The sequence below is a fragment of the Helianthus annuus genome, chromosome 10 (genome assembly GCF_002127325.2).
Source record: "Helianthus annuus cultivar XRQ/B chromosome 10, HanXRQr2.0-SUNRISE, whole genome shotgun sequence".
Classification (NCBI taxonomy): Eukaryota; Viridiplantae; Streptophyta; class Magnoliopsida; order Asterales; family Asteraceae; genus Helianthus; species Helianthus annuus.
The window spans coordinates 111,550,928-111,559,250 of NC_035442.2; the positions used below are offsets into that span (position 1 = coordinate 111,550,928).

The following is an 8,323-nucleotide window of genomic DNA, read 5'->3' on the forward strand; positions in this document are numbered from 1 at the left end:
GTTATGGTTTGGCTAGATCAGCTCTTTTCAATAGGAGGTGCTGGAGACTCCTCGGGACCCACGGTACGGTTTCTCAAGGTGATGAGATGTACTTGCGCCTTTGGGTTAGTTTCGGTATTGCTTGGTAACGCGCCTTGTGGTCTCTCGGAGAAATTTTGAGCTAGTTGATTTATTTGTTTTTAATGTTTTGAATACTAGCTTGTTGATTTCTAAAATTCGATTCCAGTTGTTGAAATCGATCTGAGTTTTTCTTTTCGGTGTCGGAGATGAGGCGAGATACGGTATCTTCAAACCTCTCTCGTCCCCCTTGTTGTTGAGTGAAATTTTGTGACTCATTTCTCGGTTGTTGAAAGTTTGATCGTTGGTTTAGATTTTGTTGGCTACTACTATTGCCGGGTTCTCTCCAACCAAGGTTAGGGTTGTTACGCCACCCTTGGTTGTAGGTACCCGTTGGAGGACCCGACGGCCTAGGTCTATTATCAATGTAGTTTACCGTTTCTGTTTGGTTATCCATTTCTTTCATACAACTCCAATTTTCATGTGGCCCACCACACCCCTTACAAGCCATAACCGAGGCCGTTTTTGCCAATTCTAACTTTTTGATTTTTGAAGAAAGGGCCTCGATTTGAGCTTAGGAGTGCTTTCGTCAACCTTATAGGCGCCCGGGGCAACAGATTTATTGCCTCGGGGAGTGTGCCACTGAAAATTGGTTTGAGCAATTTCCTCAATTTGATTGTATATTTCATTTGGGCGACGATTACCTAAAAGTCCCCCGGAGCTAGAATCAAGTGTTTGTCTTGTGTGTGGCAACAACCCATTGTAGAAAGTGGATACTTGTTGCCATACCGCAAGACCATGATGAGGGCACTTTCTTAGTAGCTCCTTGAACCTTTCCCAAGTTTCATATCGTCCTCTTGTGAGTATGTATTAATTTCAGTCATTAATTTAGCTGTTTTAGCAGGAGGGAAATACTTATACAAAAACTTTTGGGCTAGTTCATCCCATGTCACACCCCGAATTTTCCACGTGTCACCGGTGGGCCCGGTGGGGGATTAACGTGACGTAATTGATATCATCATAGTCAAACAACACAAATTATAATGCACAACGGAAGCAAAAGAAATAGATTTATTTCAACCATCGAATGTAATATTTAAGTATCACAAGTAGTCGAAATAGATCCACAGGCGGATCGGAATAAAAGGAGAAAATTGTTCAACAGATAAATGCATCCCAAAGCTTGCGAGACTCTATGATGCTAAGGAGAGACCAGCCTATTACGTATAGCACCTGCACTTAATCTTTTTGGGGAAAATACGTCAGTTTACACTGGTAAATACAATTTAACTGACTCATTTTGAAAAGTTTTAAAAATTGATTTAAATGCTCAAGGCACAAAACATTTTATAACTTGGGAATAATTAATCAAAGTTAAACTTGTAAAAGATTTACATGTTTGTTGTGCGTTCAGTCGCCCGAGTCGTGTCGGGTTTAAGGTTAATTGACACACCACTTAGTATAAGTTCGCGGCGGGAAGCCAACGTTTATACCTTAATAATGGACATAATACCGGGTGTACGCCTACACCCGGGTGTCAAGGTCGTGGCCAAAAATGATGCCAAGGATATCCAGGACATGGTCAATAAGCTCCCAAAGGCGTAAAAACAAACAAAACCAAGTTTTCAAACGGGTCACATTGATAATACCCAACTACTAATGAGTTGGGGTCAATTGCCCGACCAAGCGGTATTTTATATACCGTACCCCCAAGCCCGTATAAGGGAAAATAAGTTAAAAGTATTTACCTGAGCAAGTATAAACCACAAAAGAAAAAATGCAAGTGTCTTTTACTGGGCTCCTATTCTGGAACGAAGGTTTAATATAACCTATTAGAATCCTAACGGGTCTTTTAACATAGCCTAAGCTTAGACCGGTTAGTTTCGAAGAATAAATATGGTTTAATCACGAGGAAGGCGAAAAACCGAAAAGGAATGTGACTTAGACCCTACAAGCTTGGATACTTGTATTACATGGGTAAACTAAACACATTCTGGATTTAGAGACAAAGATGTTACGGTTTGACCCGTTTCGGCTAACGTGCGTAGACTAGTCACATAAGCCGATCCGAACGCGAAAGTGCGTAACGGGTAACCATATAAATCATCTACATGTTTCCTGAGATTATATGCACCAAAATGTTGTAATATCAGTATGGTATGTCCCTTTATGCCCCGAATGATTTTAAACTCCAATTACGCCTCATAAGGGTATTTTGGTAATTTTACATAGGCTTAAAAGGTTAAAACGGGAAACCTGAGTCCTCAACCTTAGTTTACTGTTATAACATGAAATTTTACTAAATATATCAGTAGGTATTAGACCTTTAGTATAAAAACTAGTTTTGACATATACTATGTCGTAAAAATGCCAAAAAGGCGATTTGGAGCCATTTCCGAGTTTTAAAGGAAAAGCTGATATTTCAATAATTCCAGAAGGCTAAAAATATTATATTTAACATAATAAATTAGTAGGAAAAGGTTTGGGGTCAAAAGGTTTTGTAAAACTCATTTTATGGCCGAAAAGGGCAAAACCGTCATAAGCCGAATTAAGCTTAAAACCTCTAGTTATGCTCATTCTAAAAATAAATAAAAATCTTTAAAATTTCCAAAATATTATTATATAACAGTGGGTATAAAGTTTTTGTTTAAAATCTAAGTTTAAATAGGCTATGCGTTAATTACGCTAATTATTCACTAAGAAGGCTTTTAATTACGCTAATAAGCATAACTCTTAATCTAGACCTCAAACTGATGTCAAATTTTGGGAACAAATTTATATTTCAGTAACTAACATGTCTACCCTTTTATTTTTTCAAAAATCATGATTTTTAGACCTTTGGGCATAATGGTCAACATATGTGCATTTAACGGAATCATGTATATGAACAAGATATCTAATGAAACGAGTTGTATAATCACTGGAGGATATACTAACATGTTATTAGGTTCAAAGGAAGCTCTAAGGCAATCTTAATCTTGACTAAAACGGGTCAGAACTGAAAGTCAAAGCAAAAGTCAAACTATGCGACTTTCGGTTCCGAACCGGGTCTAAACAGAAAATTGTCGAGTTGAACATGTTGGAACATGTTCTTATACTTATTACCAAGTTATATTAATGTTCAAACAGGTTACATGCAACCTACATTGCTAATTATGTATTAATTTGAAATTAAGCATCCTGTTGACTTTTTATAGTTAGCATTGACTCGACAATTGACATGCTTAGAGTGGGAATCTGGAAATATCCTTTTAAGGATTTGTTACCCACTTAATTACCTACTTAGAGGTATCTTTAATTCGTGATTTGATAGAGCACATTATGATTAATCACGAAGTTAAACCTTAATTACGATGGTTTGACTTTTACTTAATTAGTTAAGCTAGAATGGATTAAAGGAGGTTAAGAGCACTTACAAGAGTCCTAAGAAGGATTAGGGACCTAAAGAAAATGGGTTGCTGACCAGGAAAGCTCCAGAGAGTCTTGAACAAAAGTGCCAAGAGAGCAAGTGCCAATGGTTACAATTTCAAGTCTTTATATAGTGAGCCAAGAGGTCCAAGATTGTGACAAGCAAGTCTACAATGGTTGGAGGATCATCCCAGGTATTCCTAGAGGCCTATAAACTGCCTAGCAAGCCCATGGTTTCATAATTTTACGTTTTAAGTCGGTTAACAGGCTGAACAGGCAGCTGTCCATTTTCTGCTGCCAGCGACCTCCTTACGGACCGTAAGCACAAGGTCTTGCGGTCCGTATGCTCCTCTTACGGACCGTAAGCTTAAACCTTTACGGTTCGTAACCGACCCTTGCGGAACATGCCCAGGTACCCTGCTTACGGACCGTAAACGTGGGGTCTTGCGGTCCGTAAGCGATGGCCAGAAGATAAAAGTTTGAAAACTTTTAAGTCTTGACCATGCAACCAATAATATCCAAAACATGCTATCTCTTTTCAGTTTGTGGGACCTCTTGCACAGCCATTGCATGGAAGAAGAGCTCTTACATGTCCCCTTTCTCATAGTGGATTCTTGTGGGAGTAATTTGACGGAAAAAAAAACAAGGAAGTTTGAATTGAACAAGATTAATCAATATCTCCCAAATAGATTAGGATTACAATTAGATTTTCGTGTAGTAACATTATCAATAGTCCATTTTCCATATAAAGATGGAAATTTTATTTATTCGGAAATCAACCGGTTAGAACATAAGATGTTTATCAAATGATTTATGGATCTTGGGATTTATAATTCAGGTCGCTCAGAGGTGCTTTAATAACATGTCACCATTGGGTCGTTCAGAGGTATTTTAATAACATGACGCCCTCTTTAAAATCCTACCATACATCTTTTTATTTGATCCGGGTTCCTGACGCGTGTCCTCCATGACACGTGTCTTTATTCTATTGGACAGGAATTTTCGAGGTGTTACATCCTCACCCCCTTAAAAGAAATCTCGACCTCGAGATTTACTGAAACAATTGAGGGTATTTCTCTTTCATCGTGGATTCTAATTCCCACGTATAATCAGGACCTCTCCGGCCCTCCCATTTGACCTTGACAATGGGTACATATTTCTCTTTACCTGTCGGTCCTCAATTGACACAGGTTTTTCTATAAACTTTAAGCTTTCGTCTATACGCACATACGTATGCGGTATGACTAGCGATTCATCAGCTAGACATTTCTTCAGATTGCAGATGTGGAACACGTTATGAATACCACTAAGCTCCTCTGGTAAGTTCAACTTATAAGCCACCGATCCTACACATTCGATGATCTCGAATGGTCCGATATACCTCGGGCTTAACTTACCTTTCTTGCCAAATCTCATTACCCCTTTCCATGGTGATACCTTGAGCAAAACTTTATCGCCAACCTCGAACTTGAGGGATTTTCGCTTACCATCAGCGTAGCTCCTTTGCCTATCATGGGCAACTTTTAGGTGCTCACTAATCTGGGTAATCTTGTCCGTTGTCTCCAGGACTAATTCTGGTCCTGATAACTGAACGTCTCCTACCTCTGCCCAACAAATGGGTGTTCTGCACTTTCTACCATATAATGCCTCAAAAGGCGCAGCCTTAATGCTGGTGTGGTAGCTATTATTGTAGGAAAATTCGATCAGAGGTAAGTGTCTATCCCAACTTCCTCCTAGGTCAATCACGCATGCCCGAAGCATGTCCTCCAAGGTTTGAATAGTACGCTCACTTTGCCCATCCGTCTGGGGATGATAAGCTGTACTAAAATTCAATTGCGTACCCAGGGACTTTTGGAAACTCTTCCAGGAATGAGATGTGTATCTGGTATCCCTATCGGAGATGATAGATACTGGTATGCCATGCAGGGATACAATCTTATCCACGTACAGTTGGGCTAGCATGTCGGAACTGAAAGTTTCTCTAATGGGTAGGAAATGTGCTGACTTGGTCAGTCGATCAACTATCACCCAAATAGTGTCATTTCCTTTCTGCGTCTTAGGCAACTTGGTGATGAAATCCATTGTTACCATTTCCCATTTCCAAGTGGGAATTTCAGGCTGTTGTAGCAAAGCTGACGGTTTCTGATGCTCGGCCTTAACTTGAGCGCACGTCAGACATTTAGCCACATGGGTGGCTATAGACTTTTTCAAGCCTATCCACCAATAATTTGCCTTTACATCCTGGTACATCTTATCCGCTCCGGGATGGACGGAATATCTGGAACTGTGGGCTTCCTTAAGGATGACGTCTCGAAGTCCTCCATAAACAGGAACCCATATTCTTCCATTTAGCCTCAGGATTCCGTCCTTGCCATAGGATAACTGCTCTTCAGTTACTCCTAGCTTTTCATTAGGGTAGTTAGCTTCTAATACTGCCTCTTTCCGTGCGGCTAACAACCTTTCATTTAGACTGTTCCTGATCTCAATGCTTTTGGCATTGATCCTGATTGGTTTTACCCTCTCCTTTCTGCTCAAGGCATCTGCGACTACATTAGCCTTGCCTGGATGGTATCTGATTTCACAATCATAATCATTCAGAGTTTCCATCCAACGTCGCTGTCTCATGTTCAATTCTTTCTGGTTGAACAGGTGTTGGAGGCTTTTGTGATCGGAATAGATCACACATTTGGTACCATACAAATAGTGTCTCCACAACTTTAGTGCAAATACAACGGCACCCAATTCTAAGTCATGGGTGGTGTAATTCTTTTCGTGCACTTTTAATTGTCGTGAAGCGTAGGCAATGACCTTGCCTTTCTGCATTAACACACAACCCATCCCGGTGTGTGATGCATCATAGTAGACTACAAATTCATCAATCCCATCAGGTAACGTCAACACGGGAGCGTTACTCAATTTCTGCTTCAAAATGTCGAATGAATCTTGCTGCTTAGGTCCCCAATTGAACTTGCTATTCTTGCGAGTCAGCAAAGTTAGGGGTGCTGCAATTCTTGAGAAATTCTCGATGAATCTCCTGTAGTAGCCTGCTAAACCTAGGAAACTGCGGATTTCCGTAGGCGTCTTTGGCTCCTGCCAATTCATGATAGCCTCAACTTTAGCGGGATCCACTTGAATACCGTGCTCACTGACCACATGTCCAAGAAATTAGACTTCTCTCAACCACAATTTACATTTTGAAAATTTTGCATAAAGCTTTTCTTGATGAAGCAGTTTCAGAATACAACGGAGGTGTTTTTCGTGGTCAGCTTGATTTTTGGAATAGATGAGGATGTCATCAATGAAGACAATAACAAATTTATCCAAATATGGCTTGCAAACGTGATTCATGAGATCCATGAATGCGGCAGGCGCGTTAGTGAGCCCGAAAGGCATCACTAGGAACTCGTAGTGACCACAACGAGTCCTAAACGCAGTCTTGTGCACATCTTCATCCTTAACCTTCAACTGATGATATCCCGACCTCAGATCTATCTTGGAGAAATAGCTTGCCCCTTGAAGTTGATCAAACAAATCGTCGATCCTGGGCAAAGGATACCTATTCTTGATAGTAACCTTGTTAAGTTCTCGGTAATCGATACATAATCGCATCGAACCGTATTTCTTCTTGACAAATAAGATCGGCGCTCCCCAAGGAGACGAACTAGGTCTAATGAAACCCTTGGCTAGCAAATCGTCTAGCTGTGTTCTTAATTCCTTCATCTCCGTAGGTGCTAGTCGATAAGGTGCTTTAGCGATAGGTGCAGCTCCAGGAATGATATCGATCCTGAATTCCACTTGCCTGTCTGGTGGTAAACCAGGCAGTTCTTCTGGAAAAACTTCAGGGTACTCCGAGATAACGGGAATGTCCTCAATCTTGGGCTTCTGTTCATCAATGGTCACTTGTGCCATATAGATAACACAACCATTCTTCAAACATTTGGATGCTTTGAGCATAGACACTTGCTCAGGCAATCCATGATGTGTATCTCCCTGAATGGTGAGAGGCTCACCGGATGGAGTCTTGATTACTACTTGCTTCCTATTGCATACAATCTGGGCTTGGTTATGCGATAACCAATCCATGCCCAATACTACATCGAAACCGGCTAACTTAAAGGGTAGCAGGGAAAGAGGAAAAGAGTAGTTCGTAATGGATATAGCACATCCATCTAATACAGTTGAGACGGTCTCTAAAGTTCCATCTGCCAACTCTACCTCATAATTTGCACTTAAGGCTTTAACAGGCAATCCTAACAGCTCACAGAATTTACTATCCACAAAAGATTTATCTGCTCCAGAATCAAACAATACTCTTGCGTAAACGTCATTAATGAGAAACGTACCAGTTATGACGTTATCGTTTTGGATGGCCTCCTGAACATTCATTTGAAAGACCCTGGCATTGGTCTTCTTTCCATCTTCGGTCTTCTTGACATTCTTTGGGCAGTTGGTCTTGATGTGCCCCTTCTCATTGCAACTGTAACAAGTTGCATCTTTCAACTTCTTGCACTCAAGAGTTCTGTGCTCAGAAGACTTACATATCCCACACATCTTGGGTTGGGATTTCTGTTCGAACCTGCACCTCCCAAAATGGTGCTTCCTACAAACCTTGCACTTGGGCCTATCGCCCGACTGTTGCTCGCTCCTCCTGGCCTCAGATCCCTTCTTACTGTCACGGTTTCCCCTATGTTTCTTGCTCGATCGACGTGAATTATCATCCTCACGTTTCCTCTTGTCAGAATCCACATTTTTCAAGGTTCTTAGTCTCACTGCATCTTGAGTGAGGGACAGAGATAAATCGGTTACAGATCTGAATGTGATAGGTCTAGAGGCCTTCACACTAGCCTTGATTTCTGGG

The 8,323-nt window shown here is 40.8% G+C and overlaps 1 pseudogene; it reads left to right on the forward strand.

The window, feature by feature from the left end:
* Positions 1 to 850: 850 nt before the first annotated feature.
* Positions 851 to 924, forward strand: LOC118483566 (annotated as a pseudogene).
* Positions 925 to 8,323: the final 7,399 nt, after the last annotated feature.